Source organism: Tamandua tetradactyla, chromosome 7 (assembly GCF_023851605.1).
Source record: "Tamandua tetradactyla isolate mTamTet1 chromosome 7, mTamTet1.pri, whole genome shotgun sequence".
Classification (NCBI taxonomy): Eukaryota; Metazoa; Chordata; class Mammalia; order Pilosa; family Myrmecophagidae; genus Tamandua; species Tamandua tetradactyla.
In genome coordinates this window covers 77,916,535-77,943,350 of record NC_135333.1, presented here as the reverse complement: position 1 = coordinate 77,943,350, position 26,816 = coordinate 77,916,535, and the positions used below count along the sequence as shown (strand labels likewise).

Below are 26,816 nucleotides of genomic sequence, written 5' to 3'. Positions count from 1 at the left end.
GATTCATATAAATACCAACTATGATTCTTTACATCTCTATTCACAAAGGGCAAACAGTAACTAATATGGAATTGTCAAATATAGAAATACATCTTTCCTCCATGTCTGCTGGATACTAATCTGCATCCTTCCATCAACTAGACTATTTATGCATAATTGTAATGGTCAGGCTTAATTCCCTCAACTGCAAAGCTGAGTGAAGATTTTAGATGGGTTTCTTCAAATTAGTTTTATATTTTGATTTCTGATTATTATATTGATCTGAAACCATTTTTTTTTTTTTTTTTTTAAAGGAAAGACAGAGAGAAGGAAGGAAGGATAGAAGGAAGGAAGGAAGGAAGAAAGGGAAACATCTTTAAACATTTTCTTGTTTTATTGTATTCTGTTTCTCCGTTTTTTTGTTACATGGGCTGGGGCCGGGAATCGAACCGAGGTCCTCCGGCATAGCAGGCAAGCACCTTGCCCGCTGAGCCACCGCGGCCCGCCTGAAACCATTTTTTTTAATTGGACAGAGGAGATGAGAACTGTAGGATGACCCCCGTTCCCTTTTGTCATTATATCTTAGTTATCTGTCCTCATGATAGCCATTGTACCATAGCGCTACACACCTACACACACACCTACACACACATACACAAACATGCACATGCAAACACATAAACAGATTAAATGGTAAATAGAAATGTCACTGGACTCTAAAGAACTTACTGGCTGTTTTGCTTATGTGGAATTGATTGTATTTCAATCTACATTATTATTTATTTTATTCTTATGCATATAATCTATTTCCCAAGCCAGAACATAAGATCCCTGAAAGCTCTCTGTGGCTTCAACATAAAGCAAAACATCTTAGCAACAGCATATATTTAATAGAATTTTGTTGAACTATGTTGGTCAATAGGAAATTGCTTCTAAATTGGGGTATAGCTAGACAGAAATTGCAGATGAATGGGTGTTTTAGTTTCATCCTAGCAAAACAAATACCATGCAATGGGCTGGCTTAAACAATGGGGATTTATTGCCTCACAGTTTTGAAACTAGGAAAGTCCAATCATGACATGATCAAGGCAATGCTTTCTTTCTCCCTGAAGACTGCTATCCTGGGGCTGGCTGCAAGTTATCTTTGGTCCTTGGAGTCTCTGTCACAGGGCAATGCACATGGAGGCCTCAGCTGGCCTCTCCCATCTATTCTGTGTTCTGTTGATTTTCACCTTTTGGCTGCTCCCTGTGGCTTCCTCTCTCTGACTGAATTTTATTCTACCTAAAAGACTCCACTAATAGGAATAAGGCCTGTTCCACCCAAACGACTCTACTAATAGGATTGAGGTGAGTCAAGCAACATCTTAACTGAAGTAACTTCATCAAAAGTTCCTATGTACAAAAGATTAAGTAGTTCCAAACCACCACAATGGGTCAAATTATGAGTGATCCTTATGAAAAATGAGCTTGATATTCTTTTTTTTTTTTTTTTTCATTTAGCTGCAAGGAGCCAGGGGAAATGAAATAATTGATAAAAGGGAAAATGCAATATGTTTAAATGAAGTGAGTCCAAGGAAGTCAGGATAAGGATGAGGAAGAAAAGTATTTATGTTCATTAGATGAAAGAAATCGGAAAGACAGGAAAACTCTTGTTATATAAGAGAAAACACTGAAGAGTTGTATTTTCTTCCTTTTTTTTATTAAATCCAATGAAATCAAGAACATCAACATGAGGGGAGGAGCAGAAGGGAAATTGCAACAATGTGAGGGGACAGAACCCAGGTGGTATGAGATGAAGAAATCTGGGGAAGACAAAATGTGTTTTGAAATCAAGGGATACCATATTTGTGTTAAATGTTATGCATGAACTATACATACATTTCTTTTCATTTATAAAACACATCCATGTAGTTCTTATATATTACAACGTTAGGGGCTTAATGGTGTAATTATTCAGAGCAGATGCTAAAAGTTTAAAAGCCCTGGCTCAAAGCTCAGCTCTGCCATTCTCTACCCTTGTGTATTTAATAAAGTTTTATCAAAAAGTTCAGTTTTAAATCGGGCCATGGCACTGGGCGGCTCTCGGGGCAGCGGGAGTGACTGAGCCCGGCGTGACGGCCTGAGCCCGGCGGTCCAGGCTGGTGCAGCTGACCACGCACCCCGAGCCTGGAGCCGGCGGTGGCCGAGCGCCCGGGAGTGTATCTTCTGATCTGAAAAAGTCTTCCATGAAAACCTTCACCTTTTAAAAATAAGTAATGCCATCTGTTTTCCTAAAAGACTGGAACGGTGGCTAGCAGTTTGAGGGCCCCTTGGTTATGAATGTGCTTCAATTTCATAATGCCTCCTCCCATAGCAGGCATCCTTGACATCTGGGCTGAGAATTCACAGATGGCATCTGATGGCTCCAGACCTGTGGGATTTCCTTTTGCCCACTGGGATATATATCCAGTTGGAGGTACCTCGAGAAGCTACCCTTTCTCATATTAAGCAGATGTTTATGGAAACAAGTTCACAATTACCCAGTGTTTAACCTCCTTATGGAAATTGACTCTTGTATGTTTGCATGTGTGAATCAAACAGCTGTGTAAGACTCTGTCTGTGATGTCAGACCTTTTCTTCCAGTTCTCAAGTTGGTGACAAGAAGTTGTGATAGGGGAAAAACTAGACTTAAAAATTGGAGTTCTTACAGGAAAAGCTCTGCATGTTGATGCCTTGAAAGAAAAATACACAAACTCAGTGAAGAAAAGCTTCAGTCACTTGTGGGATTGTCTTGGATGGACTGGCTAAACAGTCATATCCACCAGAGCATGAACCATCCATCCTTGAAGACTTAGAAGATAAACTTTATGGAGGAAAGCTCACTGTGACTATTCACTTTGAAAATTGTCAGGATGTGATTAGCTTTTAAGTTTCTCTCAATATGAGTCCTATCAAAATAAACGAATTGGCAATTCAAAAACGTTTGACTATTCATGGGAAAGAAGATGAAGTTAGCCCCTATGACTATGTATTGCAAGTCAGTGGGAGAGTAGAATATGTGTTTGGTGGTCATCTACTAATTCAATTCCAATATATCTGAAACTGTAATGAACAGGACTCTGCCACATTTTACACTCGTGGAATGCTGTAAGATCAAGAAGAGGTATGAACAGGAAATGATTGCCACAGAGGCTGCCATAAATCAAAATTCATCTAACCTCCCTCTTCTTTTACCACCAAAGAAAACACAAATGATTTCTCATGTTTGGGAAAATACTCACCCTTTCCAAATTGTCTTCATTAAGGGAAATAAACTGAACCCAGAAGAAACTGTGAAAGTTCATGTCAGGGCTGGCCTCTTTCAAGGTACTGAACTTCTTTGTAAAACTGTTGTAAGCTCAGAGATTACAGGAAAAAAATGATCACATTTGTAATGAACCACTGGAATTTGATATTAATATTTGTGACCTGCCAAGGATGGCTTGATTATGTTTTGCTGTTAATGCAGTTTTGGATAAAGTGAAAATGAAGAAGTCCACTAAAACTATTAATCCCTCTAAATATCAGAGCATCAGGAAGGCTGGAAAAGTGCATTATCCTATAGCATGGGTAAATACGATGATCTTTCACTTTAAAGGACAGCTGAGATCTGGAGATATAATATTGCACAGCTGGTCTTCATTTCCTGATGAACCTGAAGAAATGTTGAATCCAATGGGAATTGTTCAAACAAATCCGTATGCTGAAAATGCAACAGCTTTGCATATTAAATTCTTAGAGAATAAAAAACAACCTTAATATTACCCTCCCTTTGATAAGCTATTTGCAGCTGGTCATTAAACTTTCTGTTTACCTTTCTAAACCTATGGGGCGTCTCAGAGAACTCTGATCAGGTACTCTACCATTATGCCCTGCCAGAAGATCAATCTGGGGTGGAGAATTTAGTCTTTTTGTATGACTATATATAAATATGTTTATATTTATTGGTAGTCCTTTAACTGTATGTTATATTTAATAACTGTAAAAAAATCAAATAATAAAGATGTAAAAAGAGAAAAAAAAGTTCAGTTTTTTCATCTGTAAATGGGGTATTAATATTATCTACCATATATCTATCATAACATTAATGTTATGAAGATTAAATTACCTAAGTGTCTTATACAGTGCTCAGCACAGTAAATGCTCAATTTAAATGTTATTGTTTTGACCTCACCATTTCATGGCACCTCAAGTAGTAACACAAATTATGTGGATGGAACAGATAATTTTTTTGTTGGTTTAAGGATGAATTTATAGAAGCCACATTTGTTTCCTTCATCTGTAAAATGAAACATTGGACTTGAGGATTTCATGTGTTCAAAAGTTGTTTCAAGGCATCTTATGCTTTTATTTCTAGTAGACTGTGAAGCCAAACTGCTGGTAGGCATGCTGGGAGCTACAACACACTTACATGAATTTATTATGTCAAGTTCCTGAATCCAGAAACTGGTAAGGTCTCTGTTTCTCCAAGTCCCTTATGCAGTTGATTCTATGCAAGGAACCCACTGCTGCCAGTAGTTTTCCAAGTTTTCATTTTGCAATTCAAGGCCAAGATAATGAGGGGGGGAAAAATCAAGAACTCCTCTGCTAAAAGCCCATGTGCTAAGTAATACAGTTCTGAAGTTGTCATAGTGAGAGAAAGAATGCCAAACCTTGTAGTTTAGTGGGCCAAGTTCTGTTCTCAGCCACATGTATGCAGCTCCTCTGATATCAATGGGAGTTGTGTATGCATGTGAACTGAGGACAGAAGTTGGCTGTGTATAAATAGCTCTGCAATGGTGAAAATCTCTTCTTGTGTGTTTGGTACAACAGAGGTAGTCATTTGCAGTTAGGGCCTGTTTCTCCCTTTAGAAAAGTAGCCTTGCTAAAGGCAGTTTAAGAAATCCTATTATCAGAATATTTGATGCAAATATCTAATCTGAAAGATTTCAATCAAGGGGAGAAAAAAGAAACAGATTTGCCTTAACTTTCTCTCATTCTCCAAGAACAAACTCAAGCTAGTAGCATATAAGGATTTGCTGCAACCCTGGCCTTAGCTGTTCCCCTGTCTGGACTTCCCATCTGCTATTGACAGAATGTGTGCAGCTAATTGGGGGATGGCTTAGGAAGTCAAAATGCATATTAAGGGGTTAAAAAGTTATCTAAAGCCAAGTGCTTCTAATCTCACTGGCTGCCAATGCAGCTGAGCCGCATGGTGAGTGTTCCGTGGGAACAAGGGCTCTGACCCTGTCAGTCAGGACACAGGGTGGGAAACTGGTCTTTTGGTCCTCGGCCACTCTGCCAGCAATCCGAGTTCTGCATTCACCACTTTGGTGTTGAGCCAAACAATCATCTCATGTAGGCTCTGTTGAAATTTATTTCCGACCACAGTTAAAGATAGACTCTTAAAAGATCCATTAGAAACAAGAGATTTTTCTTCCTTACAATTTTGATATGAAATGCCCCATTCTGTGACAGCTATCCATTCTAGATAATTTCCAAATCTTTATCTTCAGCACCTGCCCCAGATCTCTGCCCAGACTCATCTCTAAATGGCTTCTGGCCCTCTCTACCTGGATACTCCAAGCATACCTTAAATTCAAATAAAACTTAACCTTTATCCTACACTGCCTCCAACCCTGAAAACTTTGGCAATTTTCTCTATCTTATTTAATGGCACCATCTTTCATCTAACAACTCATCAAAAAACTAGATGTCAGAAAAAAACACAACAAAACCGGGGGTCAGCCACAACTTCTCTCTTCTCCATATCACCAGGTATAATTAGTATCTAAGCCTGGCTGACTCCACCTATTAAGTCTCCCCATTTCTATCCTCTCATTTTGATCCCTTACTGCTGCCATGGCAGAGTAGATGAGAGGTCAGGTTTTGAAGTCATTGATATCTGGATTTGAATCCCATTGTTACTATTTTGTGAGGCTTATCTTTTGGGGAGACATATTTGTTTAAGCCTTAGTTTCTTAATCCATGAAATTGAGAAGATATCTACACCAGAGGGTTGGTTAATTGGAATTAAATGAGATAATATGTGTAAAGTGTTTGTATAGTTATTGACACATAATAAAGTTCTGCTAAATGAAACTGTTATGAGTGAAGGCTTCATCTTCTCTCACTGAATCACTGCACAGTCTTCTTGGTTAGTCTTGCCCCTACCCTATTTTCTGTTCAACAGCAGATGGAAACTCCAGACAGGGAAACAGTGAAGACCAGGGTTGCAGCAAATCCTTATATGGTACTAGGCTGAGTTTGCTCTTGGAAAATGAGAAAAGTTTAGGGAAAATACTATTTTTTGTCCCCTTGATTGAAATCTTTTAGATTAAATATTTGCTATTAGGTGAACTCACTGCTCTCTCCCCTATAAGGGACATGACTCCCAGAGGTGTAAATATTCCTGGCAATGTGGGACAGAATTCCCAGGATGAGCCAGGACCTGGCATCAAGAGATCGAGAAAGACTTCTTGACCAAAAGGGGGAAGAGAGAATCAAGACAAAATAAAGTTTCAGTGGCTGAGAGTTTTGAAACAGAGACGAGAGGTTATCCTGGAGATTATTCTTATGCAATGTACACATATCCCATTTTAGTTTATGGTGTATTGGAGTGACTAGAAGAAAGTACCTGAAACTGTTGAGCTATGTTCCAGTAGCCTTGATTCTTGAAGATGATTGTATAAAGATATAACTTTTATAATGTGACAGTGTGATTGTGAAAATCTTGCATCTGATGCCCCTTTTATCCAGAGTATAGACAGATGAGTGGAAAAAAAAGAACAATGGGAGGATAAAAGACAAAATAAATTGGGCAGATGGAAAGACTAATGGTCAAGAGAAGGAAGGCTATGGGGTATGGGGTGTATGCATTTTTTGTTTTTCCTTTTAATTCCTTTTTCTGGAGTGATGCAAATGTTCTAGAAAATGATCATGGTGATGAAGACACAACTATGTGATGATATTATGAGGCATTGATTGTATACCATGTATGGAATGTATGTGTGTGAAGATTTGCCAATAAAAATATATTTTTAAAAACTCACCAGGAAAAAAATTGCCTTAAAATATTCTACATACTACATCTAGAGTAAGCTTTCTAAAATGAGAATCATTTCACATTCTTCATGCATCTCACAGGGCTAAAATTAAAAGGTATCCTATTGTGTTTCTTTCTGGAGGTTTCTGGAGAATCCATTTCTTGCTCATTCGGGTTGTTGGCAGCATTCAATTCCTTTCATCTGTACAACCAAGGTCCCTATTTCATGGACGGTTATCAGCTGAGGACCATTCATATCTTCTAGAGGCTGCCGGAATATCATGACGCATGGTCTCTTTTCTTTTTCTTCAAAGCCAGCGAATAGTCCTTTTACACTTCAGATCTTTTCTGTCTCTTCTGCCCTTATGTTGGGGATTGACTCATGCCCCCCACAAAAGACATGCCCTAATTCCTAACCCTCAGTTCTGTGATATGAACCTATTGGTAAACAGGCCTTTGAACATATTGTTATGAACATATTGTTAGTTAAGGTGTGGTCAAATGGGATGAAGGTGGGCCTTATTCCAATATGGCTTATGTCCATATAAACAAAGGAAGTTGAACACAGAAAGAGAAGCAGAGAAGGAGAGATTGTCATGTGAAGGAGGCAGAGATGCATTACAAGCCAAGGAACCCCAAGGACTGGCAGTAAGCCAACCTTAGGACACTACAGACTCCAGGAGAAAGCATGGTTTGGCAATACATTGGACATCTAGCCTCCAAAGCTATGACAATAAATTCCTGTTGCTTAAGTGAACCACTGAGTGATATTTGTCATAGCAGCCCAGGCAAACTAACACCTTTCTGACATACTCTTTTACTTTCCTCTTCCAATTTAAAGGACTCATGTGATTAGATTGGCCCACTGGAAATTCCAAGATAATCTCCCCATCCCAAGGTCCTTAACCTTAATTATATTTGTGAAGTCCCTTTGCCATGTAAGGTAACAGATTCATAAGTTTGAGGGGTTAAGGTGTACATACCTTTGGATGCCTTTGGAGGACTATTATTCTGCCTAACGTGAAAGCCTAGCACAGTTTATGTAATCAGTAAATAGTTCTTATTGAATGATAAAATAAATGCATGCAGATACATTAAATACTCAACTCTTTTTAATATGTTAAGCCATTATATAGGGTCATAAGTAAATTAGAGAGTTTGAAATTCTTGTCTGATTTATTTGCTATAACTTTTTATAAGAATTCAAGGTATTATGTTTTCTAAATCTTTAACATTCAAGGGACCATACAAATGACTTATAACCTATAAGATCATATGACTATTTCTGTAATCACTGATTTACCAAAATTATCAACATTGATAAAAGCCTGCACAAACCCACCAAAAGTCTAGTCTCTTGTTCTGTCCCTTTTGTGATTACTTGCCAAATAATTAATCTTTGGTATGATGTTAATATGAACTCATACATTCAATCTAAAAATATCTGCATGTGTAAATGTGCCAAGCTTTGTGTAAAGTGGTAGGTAAACAAAGATTAATAAGACACACTCCCTGCCTCATAAGGCTTACAGTGTAATAGAGAAACAATTAAAAAGTGAGTGTAGGTGTGGGATGAACAAGTTAAATAAAGAGCATGTTTGGCATACACAGATAATTAAGATATACTCAGAGACACTTTCTTCAAGGAGTTAATATAACAGTCTGGTCAGGGATAAAATTAGGGACAAATATTACTACTAGAACATGATTAAACATGATTATACTAGACATTTCTTCAAGCTACAGCAATGGGGATAAGGCACTACATTTGCAGTGAGGCTGGGAAATTTTCAAGATGAGAGGATTTTAAGCTGTCTTTCTTGAAAAATAAACAGGACTTTTTTAGGTGGGCAGATAGGGATGGAGTAGGGAGAGTTCTACAGAGAAGAGGAAAATTTAGGCACTTCTCTCAGTTTGGGGCGAGAGGTTGTCAGAAAAGACTTTATGAAAAAGGTGTCATGTTAGCTCAGACTTGGGGTATGAATAGATGTTCATTGGGTTAGGCAGAGAGTATAGGAGAAATTAATCTTCCAAGCAAAGAAAAGAAATGCAAAGGAATGCAGGAAGATGTGCATGAGTTTTAAGCATAAGGAACTGAGAAAAGTTCAGAATAACCAGAACATAAAATTAGAAATGAGGAATGGGGAAGAGATGATGAAAAAGAAATAATTATAAACTACATCACGTGAGACTTTAAGCCTATGAAAGAGCATGGACTTTATCTGAAGAACCATGGAATACCATTTAGGTGTTCTAAGCAGGGAAGCAATCTAACCAGATATTCATTTTGCTCGATTCCATAATCCTTTAACTAATTGAATTAGCTGGTAGTGCCTTCTCCAACCCAGAATTAATCTATTATTTCTCTATCAAGAAATTCTTCTTTCATTGCTCATTTCATTTCTTCTTTTTTCATGCCAAACAGACCATTTATTATTCCTGAGAAAGCTTGGCTGATTTTCTTCTAGTCTACAAAACCACGCCTAATGAAAGCACTAAACTTTTCTGGGATCAATATCAGATTGGAGTGAATAAAGGTTGCTACTTCTAGCTATTTTTTTTCTCTCCCTGGCAAGCTACAGACAAGTTCCTACAGCTCTACATCAGAAAGAATGAGGAAAAAGACCTGTACACATAAAAATGCACGCAGCTATACTGTTATCATACATAGGGACGTAGTAAGAGAAAAAAATAACACGTTACATAGCATTTGGAAAAATTCAAGTAAAAATGAGATTTGAAATAAAACTCCTGGAAGCAGCATTCAATGCAATAGGATTTGTTCATATAGTAGGTAATACATTTATGGAAGTCAATTCATGCTAAATGAGAAGAAAAACTTACCAGATACTTAGGTTTGATATTCAAAACATGATTTTAAGGTAATGGACTGTTTACATGTTTGTCAGAGAATTCAAAAGCACTACAGACTAAAAGTCAAGAAAACAAAAAGAAAGCAAAACGTTAGAAGTTTTCAGTGTTAAGAGGAAGGTGCTCAGGGCCCCAGAGAAATAAAACCTGTTATAGTCATCAGTTTCTGATTCATACCTTTTTCTTGGACACTAAATGGCTGAAATAATTTATAATACTAAGGAGAGGGGATCGGGGAAGGAATGGGGAGGGAAAGGGGGGAAGATATTGAGGTCAGATTGGATCTCCAAGCTGAAAAAAGGGGGTCTGATGCAGTCTTCATATTGAGAAAGATAAAAGACAGAAAGGCCTTAAGGACTTTTTCACAGGTGTTAACTTTTAAGTATGTAACTATGTTATAAAATAATTGACAGAGACAATTAAATTTCTTGATACAAGGTATAAACAGGCTACATGCTAGATTCAGGGAGGTACTATCCCCCATGCAGAGTTCAAACCTGTACAGTTATTTCCTTATGTTTTAATGTATGCATTTCAATGATTTACATATGAGAAAAGGGTGGAAAATAACTAAGGGGAGAGAATAGAAGAAATTTATCTTCCTTTCATTTGTTTACACTACATGTAAAGTATAAATGATAAAAGCATCCACAGGGGAGTAGAGAAGGAGAGGCAGAGTAAGAAGGGATCATGTAGAAAGACAGGATGATAGGAGGCTAGTTGGTGCACTTCATGGGAACCACTTAAATTCTTCAGTGCCCTTGAACATCTTAGCACCCAGGAGAAAACATCCCCAATTTCAACACTGGAAAGCAAAGTGGGCAATGATGAAGTGGCTCTTACCACCATGAGCTGTGGAATTTTTAGAGCAGGAACACTGCATTAAAGCATTCCAGGGTTTTTCATGCAGTTATGGTGCCATGAAAGTGAGAGGTTGGTTTGCCAGACCATCTGGTGAGACACAACTTGTCAATCTCCCAGATGGTTTGTGAAAATAGAGAGACTTGATATTGAGTGACATCAGCATATGAAAAGAGCCATGAAATCCACAAACTCAAAGTCCTTTTTTTCTACATCGTATTTTTAAAACTTCACTAAGTAAATTTTACATGAATTTTATATGATCGGAGAGAGCACATTATAGACGTTTTAATTTACAGTATGAAACAGCTTCAATGATGTATACCACATTTGTTTTCATCTCTTTTAATAGGTGTCTTATTATTCTTAAGGTGCTGAGTTTGGAGGAAGAAATGGAAATTCCTCTCATTGACTTATTTGCATAAATCCAAGTTTCACAAGACCTTTTTATAGGAAGGTATAGTAAAATTTGGCTAGTCGGAATTATTTGTTTGGAAAGAGTGCTCTGACAGGCCAGTGCTATGTCTGTAAAATGCTTCATACTACTGGAAGATGGTCTACTCTTTGAATTCGAAGTTCCAAATGTATGTAGTTTAGAACCATTTGGATGATGTTCACGGTTGACTCTGAATATAATATAAGCCTTAGGAAGCATCACATTGATGGTATGACATATTTCCTATCTTCCAATAATTCTGGGATTTTCAATATTAAGAAACTTTGAAAATGGAAATTCTGAAATGGTGAAAATTTCTTCCTATTTCCCGCTTTTTTTTCAATATATCAAACTCGGTCTTCATATTTACCTCTATTTGAGTAAGAACTTGATGATGATTATAAGGAAACCATTGTAAAAATTTTCTGTTAACTTAGGTTATGTTCAAATGAATAATAACATTTATTTTCATTTTTATTTTGAATTACTGTAAAATGGCTACTTATTTGGGATATTTGATGAAAATTTTTGAGATAATAGAACTTGCAATAATTTCTAATATCTCAACCACTGTGAAATTTAGAAATAAATTTCTAAAGCAGATATCAAACATAAACAAACTTAATTTTCTTTCTGTTTTCACATTCGATTACGATTACAAACTTTTAAAAGGTCATAAAAGAAAATCTACTTAACATTTTTCTTTCATTTTTCATTTTTCTTTTTTGTTAGTTTGACTTTATGTTTTTTTCATACTCATACATTTGTCTGGCATTTGATTATTTCATTATACACTAGCATATTAAACTCTATTAGAGAGCAGGCAAGGTAAATGAGAGCAAGCAAAAATGAGATGGGTAATTGTTGTTTTTGTCAGTATGATGAGGCGAGCCTAGCTTGTGTCAAATGGAATTCTGATATACCTGAAGAATAATGGTCCAGGATTTCCAGTAATCCTTTAGCTCACAGCTGATGAGCTCCAAGGGGCAAAAGCAAAATACAACCTTGACCCAGTAAGAAAGCCTCAGTTTTTGAGGGTAGAGAAAATTCTGAGTCCATCAGAGGAGGTGTCAGGGTTGGAGTACCAGGTGGGCAAACCGCTGGAGCAGGAATGTCTAAGAGGATAATGTAGGTCTGGAAGGGCAGCAGAGGAATCCAGAAGAACTGGGTTTCCACAGCAGTGACCCCCTGGACACTCTGAGAAATAATAGAGCAGAGCATTTTATAGGAAGAAGGCGGATGCCCCAGTGGCTAGCTGTTGTGTTTGGAATTATATTATTATAAATAGATACTCATTTGTACCCAGAGACAAGTGAAGCTCAAGGAAACAGTGAATGACTCGCATAGAATGTAGCATACAACTGGTACTCAATAAATGTTCACTGGATGGATGAAAGAATACATGAATTGTTGTTGAATACAACATATGAAAGATGATTAAAGATCATAGACATAAATACTGTACAAACGGATGAAGAGTATTTAAGGGTAATCAAAGGCATTATATATATATGAAATGTAATGAGAAGTCACTTTAAATGCCAGTGAGCTGACAGATAGATAAGAGATGGAGCCGACATTAAAATATTGTGCCATTGAACAGAAGTATTTTATACATTTTAAATATTGTCATCCAGTCATATAATTCAGGTGTGATTACAGCTGTCTTAAAGTTAGTTTTTTAAAAAGAAAAAAGAATGCACTACAATATTAATTTTAGCCCTCCAAGACACACACGCTGCTTACATGCACAGATACACATAAATCTGGGGAAAGAAAACACTGCTATCCCAGCACAAATGAAAGAGGTGCTGTAGTCATTTTTAATAAGATGATATCTATTTATTTAAATAGTGCTTTACAGTTTACAGAGTGCTTTCACAGATTATCTCATTTAGACCTCACAGTAACCCTGTGAGGTAAAAGTGATCCTGAGTCTTATTTTACAGAGAGGTGAAGTGGCTAAATGATTTTGAGAAAAGGGTCTTTACTATGCTGCCTCGCTTCATTGATGACTCTTTTTTCTTTTACAGCAGCTACTTGATTTTCTCTGACCTGAGGTATATGCCCTACATTTTATTAACTATCTGTTAAAATTCAGAAGAAAAGTCCATTCAAAAATTCTTCCTGGCCATCACTGTGCTGCAAAGCAACAGAAATCTATAAAGCCAGTATCCTTTAATAGCACAGCACATTTTCTCATAAGCAGCCTGTTCCTTCAAAAACTATGAAACAGATTGAGAGCTAAATGTGAAATGCTGAGCTCTCCAGTTAAAGCACAGACCTCATTTCATTCAGATCAACTTAAGACAGATGAGACAGAGGAAATGGCTAAAAAAAATTATTCTATTTTTTCAACCATGGCAGTATACTTCCCAACTCAAGGTAGAGACAATTTATAGAGGGGACAGTATGTGCTCTGTAGGAAATATTCTAAAGAGTCCTTCCTTCTTAGAACCATGATTACTTTTACATATGGGGTTAGCATCTCATGGATGATGCAGCAACAACTACAACAAAAAGGAAAAATAACATACCTTAGAGGTAAATGAGGCAAGCTCCTTAAAATTCTGTTAATTGTTAATGCTGTTGTTCCTATCTTTTTGCAAGCACTCTAATAAATAAAGTTTAAAAAAAAGCACAAAAAACTTTATCTTCAGGTATGCTTTTCCTTTGAGAAATTAATTTTGCAGAACAGTCAGATAACAATGGGCCTTTGGGGGGATGCAATTTTTTTATGCAACTTGACATGTAAGTCATGAGTAATTAATTATGTCTTCTATTTACAGTTTGTCAGATAAGAGTATTAAACAGAAGAGCTGAGAGAAACACAGAGCACTACCATTAATCCGTTTAATCTGCAAACCTAATGCAATCAAATGGAAGCTGTTAGTGTTAAAAGTGTTATTGTCGAGGTGATATCTTCCTGCAGGGAAAGGCCTATCTTTGGTGTAAATGTCACATAAAGCCAGCAAGCTACAAAACTCATATAGGATTCTTAAAGCCAGGGCATAAATTGGCTTCAAAGCTTATATCATTGTTCATGAAAGTTCTGGGTATACTGAAATTTAAAGCACATGTTCTCCATGTGAGCACATTATGTGATTATCTAACAATGTGCAGAAGTACCAGAGCCATTAAACTGAAGAGGCTGATATAGGAACACTATAATCCTGACCATTACAATCTTTATAGGGATCCTCTGACACTCAACAGGGTCTGGACTGGAAACATGAGACATGAATTGATTGGCTCAGGAAAAGAGAAACTGCAGAAAAGATTTTGGATAGGCAGCAATCAGCTGTATCCAGGAGTAACCCCCTACTTCCACTGCGGTCCAAATGGCAGTCCCAGCCAAGTATCTGGACATGGATATAGTTACCCGTGTCTCAAGATATTTATATAGGAGGAGGAAGCTATAAAGCTAGTGAATGCAGTACAGCACAGTGGTCTATGATCAAACAGATGGGAGTTTCCTTACTAACTCCTTCACTAGCCTTCTGAAGATGTTTTCCTCGTTGTTGAAAAGATGATGATGATATACAGGACTAGACCAGGATGAATTGGAGCAGTGTGCAAGAAGTGCCTGGGACTGTCCCTGATACACAGTGGCCACGCAGTAGATTAGCGATGATTAATATAATCACCGACATTATCAATACGGCATTGAGGTTTGAAAGATGAGCTATTTCTAATTTCTGCCCAAGTGACCTGTATTGGTTCTTTCTTTCGGGACATACTTACATGCAAACGTGACACTACTGTAGGACCTTGATTGCTGAATTGCTAAAATGTTTATGTGTTTAACAGAGAGGTTTAGAAATATAATTTTAAATAAAGCATAACACTGTAGAAGATATTCTAAAAGCATGGGCATATATATATGTTAATAGTTATTACTATAGTAAACAATGGAATTTTTTTAGTCATATGCAGAGGATACAAACTTGAAAGTATGCTGATAGTTACAACTTGTCTCTGGAAAAAAATCCATTTATTTTCCATTTTATCTCTATGAGAGCATACAGAGTACTGCATAAATAACATGATCCAGGGGAGTTTAAGTCTAGGGACTAATTTACTGAACTACTCAAGCACCAGAGGATTATTTTATCTAATTAAGACAGAGCACACGTATTTAGAATTGAACATTTGCATTTAACAGGAAATTCTGAATTATAAAAGTAATTAAAGCTAAAATGAGGTATGATGCTTTTTTTCTTTTTTTGGCACACCAGTGCTGAGCTGCAGTTCATTTTAGTGTTCACTTTGGTAGCACTATCGGACAGGAGGTTATGAATAGAGGCTGATGCCTCAGGAGCACCACTTTTTCTATCTCACTTCCAACTATTCATCCTTGTGAAGACCCGAATCCAGCCACCCCATTTAACTCAAGCTTCCTAAACATGATTTACATTTCAGCACATTCTCACTTTAGTTCCTTCTGTTTCTCCAATCTGGAAAGTTTCCCTTAACCTCTTCTTTCCAGCTAATCTTAATCAAACAAAGTCAGGTTAAAACTGATCTTCTTTCAGGTTATTTTTCCAGACCCTTTATGCCCAAGTGCTTTCCCCACTACTCGAATACAAGAGCGCTAGTAGTCCATTCATTTGCAAATTAATCTGTTACTACTTCATGTTTCTTTCACAGTATTGCCACATACTACCCTTTAATTTACTACATTTGTTATTTTCCCTTATATTACAACTGCCTGAGGCAGTTTTTACACTCTTAAAAAATGATAAGCTGGTGCCTTATTTGCATATAGTCCAGTTTAATACATTTGATGACTAAGTGGTTGAAATATTAAAAAATAACTATTCACCTTTATAAATCCTCATTCACCCTACCATGTTCTACTCAAGACTATTAGTAAGCATGTCTTACACTTTTTGTGTCATTGGAATTTATTTATATTATTTCCAGATACACTAATAAATAATTGCTAATAGAATGGAAGAATGACATTACTCAAGCAATAAACAAAGATTTTGTTTTTAACTCTCACAGTGATAATTTCCATGATCCCTTTTAATCTGATTCTCTGAAGAATAATTAAAATGTTACCTTCAATGATGGTATTGTGGGATTCGTAAATGGGAATGCCTTAACATTTGGTCCTTTCAATAACTCATTAGATGTATATTCTAAAAATATAGCAGTATGTGGCTTGCATCATAATGAATTTGAATTTGACGCTAACTCAAGTTTAGTTCCTTGTGTATTTTGTATATTTTCTTGAATTTTTGTACATTTAATTATATATCCTTACTCTCCCTGAAAGTGTAATTATTATCTTTTTGAGACAAAAAGTTCTTATACCATAGAGACTATCTCTGACACCTAGTAAATTAACAATATTTAGCAGAGTGCCAGGCACACAGGCACACAAACAAGCATAACAAAACAAGACAAAATAAATGTAATAAAGTGCTGTTTAAAAACTTTTTCACTGGAAATAATTAGAGATTCACAGGAACTTGCAAAGAGGTGAACAAAAAAGCCCCAAGCATCCTTCATCCTGCCTCTCCCAAACAAGACAAAATAAATGTAATAAAGTGCTGTTTAAAAACTTTTTCACTGGAAATAATTAGAGATTCACAGGAACTTGCAAAGAGGTGAACAAAAAAGCCCCAACCATCCTTCATCCTGCCTCCCCAATGCTGAAACATTGTATATCAAAACAGAAAATGCCCAAACCATGAAATTGAAATTAGCATGATCCACAGAATTTATTCAGATTTCACCAGATCTGCACGCACTCATTTGTATGTGTGCATGTATCGATCTATATGATTTTATCACAAATATAGCTTCATGGAACAACCACCACAGTCAATATACATCCATCACCGCAAGGCTCCCTCATGCTACCACACTTCCCTACTCCTCTTCTTGCCAAACCTAATCCTTGGCAACCACAAATTTGTTCTCCAGCTCTATAACTCTGGTATTTCAAGAATGTTGCATAAATGGAATTGTGTAGCATGCAGCTTTTTGAATTGGCTATTTTCACTCAGCATAATGTTCTTGAGGTTCATTCAAGTTGTTCTGTGAATCAATCATTCTTTTTCATTATTGAGTAGTTTTTTATGGTACGGATGTACCATGATTCGTTTAACCATTCAGTCATTGAAGGGCATTTGGGTTTTTTTGTTTTTTGCTTTTTTGCTAGTACAAGCAAAGTTGCCATGAACATTCATGTACAGATTTTAGCTCATCTTGTTTACAGTAGAAGCTTTCAGGAATGAGTGAGGAGCTAGTGATTACATACTGCATTAAACATGTTCATTAAGCATATTCAGGCAGGATAACCATCTGTCCTGGTTTTCCCAGAACAGGCTCATTTATGCCCGCTATCCTGCCATAATGATCAATAGGACTCTCTGAACTCTCAAAAGTATCCCAGTTAGTATGATAAATTATATAATCCCTCTGATTCAGGCTCACTTACAGATTCCAAGTATCACTACTATGTCTGCTCGGTGTGATGGAATTGAATTTTAGTAGATTGCTGTTTTGTAATCTTTCTGAGTACCTGTGGAGTGGCTCTCTGTAGCTTGAGAAATGAGATAGTCTTCTTGAAATTAAAGATAATCTTGATGAAAGCTCTCAGTGGTCCCTGCCCGCTCCTTTTCTTCTATAAAATCAATTTCTTGGTTGGGAATAGCTTCTGTCTTCATATCTTAGCCCTACATATGTTAGCTCAGGTCATGGCTCCACCAACAGAGAGAACCCTGTTCCCCACCAAGGTCGGTTTGAAAACAATTGCAGTAGATTCTCATTGTTCTGGTTAAACCACATGCCAAACTCAAAGCCATCACTGTGGTCAGGGATGTGCAGCCCGAATGTGGGCTTAGCTTGGATCAGGAGTCCGCCCTCTGTACATCACTCTGCCCTGGGCATGGAGGTCACGTCGAGGAGGACGGTTTCTCCTCTTCAGACGACATGCGTAAAAACAAAGAGGGATTTTCCTCCAAGAAGCAAGTGTGGCGGCATGGCAGACTTGACCACTGGAAGAATGGAGCTCAAAAGCCTCTGTAATTTGTGACTCCTATGAAGAATTTCAGTATACTTCCAAAGGCCACCCAGCTAGTAAGGTGCATAGCCAGATCCAACCCTATATCTTTTTTACTAGAAAGTCTGTATTCTTACATTTTTTTTCTTTCTTAACTTTTTATCATAGTAACATATATACAATTAAAACTTTCTCCCTTTCAAGTGTACAAATTCAATGGTATTAATTGTGTTCACAATATTTCTTTGGTATTTAAAGGGAGAAATGAGAAAAAATAAGTGCCTATCAATATAGCATCTGAAGTTTTGCTGTGATTAATTCTGACGTAGGCACACTTGTAGTGATGACCCCCAACTCAGCAACTGCTCTCCACTTCATAGTTATGATTAATACCTGTAATCACCTATGTCCTTAATCCAAAATTAACAGGGAATTACAAAATTAACAGGCTATCCCTTAATGTCCTGGATTGCAGAAGACTGAAAATATCCAGCTCTTGAAAAACTGATCATAATACATTTAGGTTAAAGAACTTGTTAAAATAGTAGTGCAATTTCATAGTTTTGTTTTTCAACGTACAAAGTCACATGCAGACAAAGGGGAAAAAATGGAAAGATAAAGCCTCAGACAGTAGTTATTTTGGAATGGAGTGGTTAGGAATGAATACTTTCTTCTGTCACTTGCTGTATTTTATACATATTCTAGAATAAACATGTTTCAGTTCTCTAGTTCTTAATAAATTACAATAAAACCCTTGTGTATGATGATACAGACCTGATTCAGACTTAAAAAAATATTTCAAACTAAGAGCTCCTTAATTCAAAACCACAAGAAGCCACACAAAAACAAGCTTCTTTGAAAGCCTCAGCATGGCAACAAGAATTTAAATTGAAATATTCTCATTAGGTCCTCAATTAACCTTCAAAAAGAAAAAAAAAAAAGGCATTGCATCTATCAGGCAGTAAAAACTACCTAGGCCAGTAGCATACTATGAAAAAGACAAATAGAGTTGTTGCACTAATTGCAAATATACTCCCCAAGAAAGTAATCTGGAGCACTCTTAAAGGACTCCCAGAGTCTTAGTAGATTTAGCAATTTTAACTTCTTAAAAAACAAACTCCTAAAGTAGATTTTTGGAATGAAGTCCATAGTACTTAATTCCAAGCCCCTACAATCATTTTAGCACAGCTTTGACAACATCAGAATTTCCATATTACAAATCTCCAAGTATCTAACCATTTTGAGTGAAGCCTTTAGTCACTTCTGAGAAACTAATTAAAAAGCGTAATTTAGCTAGGGAAAATTGCAAAAGAAATTCCTCATGTCAATGCAAAATAAATTTATCCCCATCTAGTCACTATTTTATATGTAAATAACTCTATTGTACCATTGCATTTCATAATAATCTGTTTACCTATAATCCTTTAAGGGAAGATCATAAAACTCCACGTTTAATGATATATTACAATTTCCTTGGTCTTTTATTAGTCATCTTATTAATCAACTTAATATTCAAAAACTTTAGAAGCCAATTTTTCTTCCTAGATAAAATTTAAGAATTTTAAGTACATCCAAGTAATAAGATATTTCTTATGGTGAAAGTGTTGACATTTATTCTTGTAAAAATAATTCTTATCCTTTGTAGTATTTGGCAACAATACTTCCATTGCCATAATTATACTTTCAGTTCTTGGATATATACTTATATCCATTAATTTGAAATACATAGCAATATTACTAGACTGTCTAAATTATGGGCCATCATCTCGTCTTAGATTAGAAATCCCTGGTTTATCTGAGAGAAGAATGATAAATGATAATTAGTCTAATTTTAATGCAACCATTCAAGAGACAGAAAGAAATTCATATACATGTGTTTTAGGAGAGTTCCAGAAAACATGATTTGATATTTTAAACAGATTATTAAACTCAGAAAATCCATTAATGAAATAATTATTAATGCTATTTTGTGCTCTCCAGATGCAGGTCTCATCATAAATTCGTGGATCAGGGAAAAATAAAATTCTTTTTAGCTGTGTATGTGAGAATATAAAAAAATCTGATCACGATTTTCCCCCTATTTTTGGCTCTATATTGCTTTGTCAACAAATAAAAACAAAATTAAAATCTTTCTGTAAAGAAGAAAAAAATCACAACTAAACCAAGTTAGGCACCTTCCAATAGAGTAATTGAGTACCATTGCAGTTACTGAGTATCAATATGGATCAATGTAATAACTTTCAAATCACTAATGAAATACTGAAATAAGCAAGAGTTTTAGATTTTAATTATCATGAATCTTTTGTATTTTAGGTATTTGAAAATCTTGACATTGTATATTTACAAATACTTTAATAACTGATTTAAAAGAACATTGATTTAATCAGCACCTTTAGTTCCCTATTTATACTGGATAATAAAATATCTAGTCTCTCAACTGAATATGAAAATTGTCACTTGTTAATAGAATATTATATAGAAAAAGGACATTCATTTTCAAAAAGCTACCTATAAAATTTCCATGAGATACCCACACTTCGAGAAAATAAAAATACACCTTTTTCAGGAAATTATAGGGTTTTTTTTAAGTAATGATGAGTTATCTTTATAAGTAAATTCAATGAATACCTGCAAGATTATTAAGTTACACTTTTTAATCTATATACAAAAATTTTTAATTTTTTATTTTGTATCCCAAACTAGATTGAAAATAATGTTAAAATGATAGGCAGGTTTTACTCTCTCTAAAATGTAAATTCTCTCCAGAAACTTCAAATTTATGAAGAATTTATATTTTGGGTTTTTTGACTGAGTTGAAATATAAGGGTAGTATATGCTTTTAAGTTTAAACAGCACCGTTCACTATTTTGAAGTCACTGAATATTTAAAATAAATACTTAACTAAAATAAGATACCTACAAATGTTTCATATAAATCATATCAAATCTTCATATTTTGAAAACCACAAGTGTTTTCAAGTAAATTGTTTATGTGACAATCGCAGATTAAAGGTTCTGTGCCACTATATATGATCTTAGCAACAAGTCACTAATTAGAAATGTTGTGATTCTATATTGTTATTGTTAAAAAGCATTCTTTCTGTGTTCGTCCATAAAAATAATACTGGCAGTTACCCTATTCTACGCAAAGTACATCTGCTTAACCATGCTCTTGTCTGCATAGGTCAGTTGTACAATTAAAGAACAATCAATTTATCACATGATGCTGGTTAGCAAATTTTGGGGGGTGTATTTTTTATTTTTTACTTTTTTATTGTACAGTATAATATATATACAAAGCAAGGAAATTTAAAAAGCAATAGTTTTCAAAATACACTTCAACAAGTAGTTACAGGACAGATCCCAGAGTTTGTCACAGGCTACCATATGATCTTCTCAGATTTTTCCTCTTAGCTGCTCCAGCATATAAGAGGCTAGAAGGCTCAAATATTTTTTTATCACCAAAATAGGCTTTTTTCTTTCTTTTTGTGAAAAATAACATAACTACAAAAAAGCAATAAACTTCAAAGCACAGCACCACAATTAGTTGTAGAATATGTTTCAGTTTGATATGGGCTATAATTCCACAATTTTAGGTTTTTACTTCTAGCTGCCCTAAGGTACTTGAGATTAAAAGAGATATCAGTTTGAGTCAGCATTCATATTTGTTTATTATACCTTACCTTCTCTGTATAATTCCACCATCAACTTTGATCTTTTTATACCACTGTTTAGGGGTGTTTGGGCTACGGCCATTATAACTTTTTCATGTTGGAAGGGTCTGTCACTAATATGGGGTAGGGAGATGGAACTATCTGATGTTCTGGAGAGGCTGTGTCCTCTAGGTTTCAGGACTTATCTGGTCCAGGGACCCATCTGGAGGTTGTAGGTTTCTGGAAAGTTACTCTAGTGCATGAAATCCTTGTATAATCATATATATTGTCCTAGGTGTTCTTTAGGATTGGCTGTAATTGTCCTGGTTGGGGGAAATTCAGAAGTTTTGAAGATAAATAATAATTTATCATTTGAACTTCAGTTAGTTGCGTGAGTTTCTGGAACTACCATTTTTAGGTCTAGAGCCAATCCAAGTACACTAACATGCACGGCTAGAGGTAAATGAGAGAAAATTATATTTTTGAATTTCTTTTTATTTTGATATTTTCAAATTGCAGGTACAATAAATTTTATCTTTATAACCTATCAGGTCTGTAGACAAAGTAGCTCTTCAGACTTTAATTTTCAGAACCTCTCTGAAACCTCTGAAACCTCTCTGTTGCATTTCATGCTGTTGACAAGTCCCTCCCACTTGAAATTATCTAGACCCTGGGTTTCCTTGATTCTGCTTTTACCTTGTATGGCTCTGCTTGTTCCTTCTTGAATACTCATAGGTCTCTTACTTGCCAGCCATTAAACTTTCGTGCTCCTCAAGGCTCCATCCTGCCACTGCCCTTCTCTCCCTTTCCCTCACGGAGGACAACCCTTCTCAGTTTTCCAGGCTACTGTGACAAATACCGCACAATGGGTTGGCGAGTATGGAAATTTTCGACTCACACTTTTGGGAATAGGAGAACTCCAAAATCAAGTTTTCAGCAAGGTGATGCTTTCTTCCCAACTCCTGTAACATTCTGGGGTGGGCTACCAGTTATACAAGGGTTCAGAACCTTGGCTAGTACCCAAGTCTTCCATCACCCGTGGTCTCTTTCCCCTTCTGGTTCCGTTGACTTCCAGCTTCCAACACCTCCCTACTTCCAGCCGCTACCTGTAGCGTTTTCCTCTCCCTTTGTGTGAATTTCTTCTGCTTTTAAAGGCCTCTAGTAGTTAGAATTAAGTACTACCCTTATTTGCTTGGGCCACACCTTAAATAAAATATCTTCAAGAGATCCTATTTACAATGGGTTCACACCCATAGGAATGCCGTTTAAGATTAGGAACATGTCTAAATTGGGGTACATAATTCAGTCTCCCACAATCCCTATTCACATCTCCAGGCCTGCCCCCTCCCCTGGACGTCAGACTTACATTCAACTATTTGTTTGTTCAGGCACTTTAAACTCAAGCGTTCCACTACATAACCCATCATGTTCTCTATCAGTCAGAGTTCCAGAAAGCAGCCAGAGGGGGAAATCCCAAAGAGTTTAATAAAAGCGTGGGGCAGGAATAATGGAACTGAACAGTGATGAAAAATAACCACAGACTAGCAGCCATGAGAAAATATTACCATCAAGGGCAAGGGAAGAGAGTTGCTCCTAGAACTTTGCCAGAATTTTAGCCTTGGAAGAGAGGCTGGCCTACAGAATCTGTAGAGCAAATGCAGCCATTGTCCAACTGGGACAAGCCAGAGTGGAGACTTGGGAAATAAATGGTCTACTTCATTCTCCTCCTACCCTTCATCTCTGTGTGTGCTCACCACTGACCTCACTCAGTAGAAGAAATACGGCAAGGGAGTCTGGAATAGACTGTCACTGAGCAGGGTCCTGTCACTGAGCAGGGTGGAGAAGGGGATGAGATCGTTTGAAGGGAAATAGGGATTACCCAGCACACTTGCTATCTTAAAACTAGTTTTGTTAATTTAGGTATTTTTCAAAATTGCTTCTCTGCCTTTAGTTCCTTTTACCATCATCCTAGAATGAATGTTTTTGCCATCTCTTAATTGGACCAATATGATAACCTCCTAGCAGTTTGCTTCCAGCCAAAGAGCTCTATCTAAAATGCAAATCTTACCTCATTACCGCTTTTCCTAAACTCTTCAAAAATGCGTCTTCACTCAAACAATAAAGACCCTAATTTTTGGTATAACATAAAATTCTTGACTCTCCTTGATCTGACTTCTACTGCTTCATTATCTTATTGCCATAATAATACCAAATCATTTGCATTTTCCTAAACGTCATGCTTTTTCATAATGCTACATCTTTTCTCATGCAGTTTTCTCTGCCTATATGTCCTTAATTTTTAATCTAACTCATATCTATGCTTCAGGAATCAGCTCAGCATCATCTTATAAAGAACCTTTTCCCAAACCACCACAAATAGCACCCGAAACTTTCCTCTATGTGAAAAAAAAAAAGGAGGGCAAAACTCTGACTACATTTTAATGGCCTTATCTGTTTATATGTCTATTTTTTCCCATTACACCATTTATGTGGATTCAACTAAATGTTATCTGTTAGTGTTCCTACAAGATCTAGTACAATTCCTGGAACATAACAGATGCTCAATAGATGTTTGACTAACAGAATTGATTTGGGCAGTAAACTTTTATACACAATCCAAAACACAGACATGGTATTGAAGAACTAAAGTAATTTCTTGCTGTTGCCATTCTGGCTTGAGGAAACACTGGGCAGCCAAAAAAGTTTAAAGGAATGCTCTTTCAAGGAAACAGACAGACAAGGACAGATTAATTAACAGTTAAAGCCAAGATCAAAACCAGGTATGCTAGTGTTAATGAAAATATAGCCCTGATTCAGAAAGTAAGGTATACACAAGAGTTAGAAATCAGACCTCAATACGCCCAAAGATATAAAGGAAAGTGTTGGCTCTCGGAAATTCTCCGACATCTGTTTTGCACAATTTAGACATGTTTTTAATCTTAAACTGCATTCCTGTGGTTGTGAACCCATTGTAAATAGGGCTTACTGAAGACATTATTTTAGTTAAGGTATAGCCCTAGGGTGGGCCTTAATCCAGATTACTGGAGCCCTTTTTTAATCAAAGTAATTCAGACAAAGGGAGAGAAAAAAACCATAGGAAAGAGGTGCAGGAAGCAGGGAGGTGCTGGAAGCTGGAAGTCAAGGGAAACCAGAAGAGAAAGGAGAGGACATCACCATGAGATAGGAGGCAGGGATACAAAACAAAGCTTGAATCCCCAGAATCACCTACAGTCAGCACCAGAATATTACAGATGTTGAGGAGAAAGCATCACACTGCTGACATCCTGATTTTGGATTTCTCTGCGTCTCTGAACCATGAGCCAAAATATTCCCACTGTTTACATCAACCCAGTGTGTGGTATTTCTCATAGCAGTGTTAACAAACTAAGACATGAGGAGAGGATGATTTTCTGACAAAAAGATAAGATATGGTTCTACTAATAGAAATAAATGAAGACACCCTGTGCAGAGAAGAAATAAAACCTTAAGGATAGGTGCTCTGGAGACCTAGGACAAGAATGAGAAAAGGAAATATTAGGGAATAATTAGTGATCACAAATTACATGTCAGGTAGTTGTGCAGGTTATCCATCTATTCCTCTGAAGAGCTGGTAGAAACAATATGGAGCCTCTGGAGCCAAGTTGTATTAGTTAGGCTTCTCTAGAGAAACAGAATGAACAAGAGATGTCTATAAATATGAGATTTATAAAAGTGCCTCACACAATACGGGGGATGCAAGAGTCCAAAATCTGTAGGGCAGGCTATGAGGCTGGCAACTCTGATAAAGTTCCTCGATGAACTCTGAAGGAGAGGCTCGCTGGCTGAATAAGTAGTGAAAATTCTTTCTTTTCCCTTAAAAGTCTTAAACTAATTGGATTCAATTCAACTGATTGCAGAAGACGCATCTTTAGTTGATTGTAGATGTAATCAGGCACAGATGCTTATTACAGTCATCAACAGACTGATGACTTAATAAATCAGTTTTCTGGCTTATTAACCAGCTATGAAATATCCTTGCAGAAATGGTTAGGCCAGTGCTTGGCTGACCAGACAACTAGGCACCATCACCTGACCAAGGTGATACCTGAACCCAACCATCACACAAGAACACAAGAGAGGAAGGGATGACAGCCTTTATATTCAGCCTCCAATATCATCCCACCTCATTCACCCTCTTGCTTGTGGTACTACACTTGTACCACAATAACCTTCTTCTGGCTTCTCAAATCAATGACAGAAGTGCACAAATAAGTCTTTCACATGTTTAAGCAGAGAAAGTGATACCTATGGGCCTCTAAGACCAACATGAAGAGTTTTAAGTGATTGGGTTATGGCCCTAGGATAAATGCCACCATAAGTATAACCAATACTAGGTATAGAAAAGGCTTGATCGTGTAAGAGTATGTATTATTAGGAATTCAGTAATTTTTGTCAGTTCTAGTTGACAATGTTCAGAGGAGAGGGATGTTATAGAGGAGTAAGCAAAAATATGAATATTACATACATGCATTGGCTAAAGCTGTAGTTTACCTATAGAGGCAAGGAAAGCCATGTCCCCTACAATTTCAACTGGTACGATTTAATGAGTGACATTAAGTAGCAGTTAAGGCAATAATGACAAATGTATGAGTAATTAGGAGTATTACATTTTGGGGAAGAAAATAACATGTTGGTATTTGATTAATGATATTAATAAGTCTTAAGTAATACATAAAATTTTATTATTCTAGTGTAGTTAATTATCATTATGATACTTTCATTCATATAATGATAATTTTCTTATATTGTCCTTAAATGTTTTCATAAGCCAATGTTACGATATTTCATGATTCTCAGTCAGAAACAATATAACGCTAAAAATTGAATCGTGTTTCTTAAGCTTCTACTATATGTCTAACACCACATTCTAGGCACAGTGGGAGATAAAAAAAGTCGTTGACATTCCTTTATTTAAAAA

At 36.4% G+C, this 26,816-nt stretch overlaps 1 long non-coding RNA gene and 1 pseudogene across 3 annotated transcripts in view; both read left to right on the top strand.

Moving 5' to 3' along the window:
* The first annotated feature begins 1,071 nt into the window (after positions 1 to 1,071).
* LOC143691557 (uncharacterized) overlaps positions 1,072 to 26,816 on the top strand; it is a 41,577-nt gene continuing 15,832 nt past the window's right edge. Inside the window, exons 1-4 of one of the 3 annotated variants that reach the window (XR_013179575.1) lie at positions 1,072 to 1,326; positions 4,358 to 4,446; positions 11,106 to 11,210; positions 13,979 to 14,101. This is a non-coding gene — a long non-coding RNA (uncharacterized LOC143691557). Of the gene's footprint in view, positions 1,327 to 4,357; positions 4,447 to 9,446; positions 9,557 to 11,105; positions 11,211 to 13,978; positions 14,102 to 26,816 lie in introns of those variants that run through there. The other 2 variants (XR_013179577.1, XR_013179576.1) reach the window with 2 other exon arrangements.
* LOC143689842 (phosphatidylinositol 4,5-bisphosphate 3-kinase catalytic subunit beta isoform pseudogene) lies at positions 2,299 to 3,798 on the top strand (annotated as a pseudogene).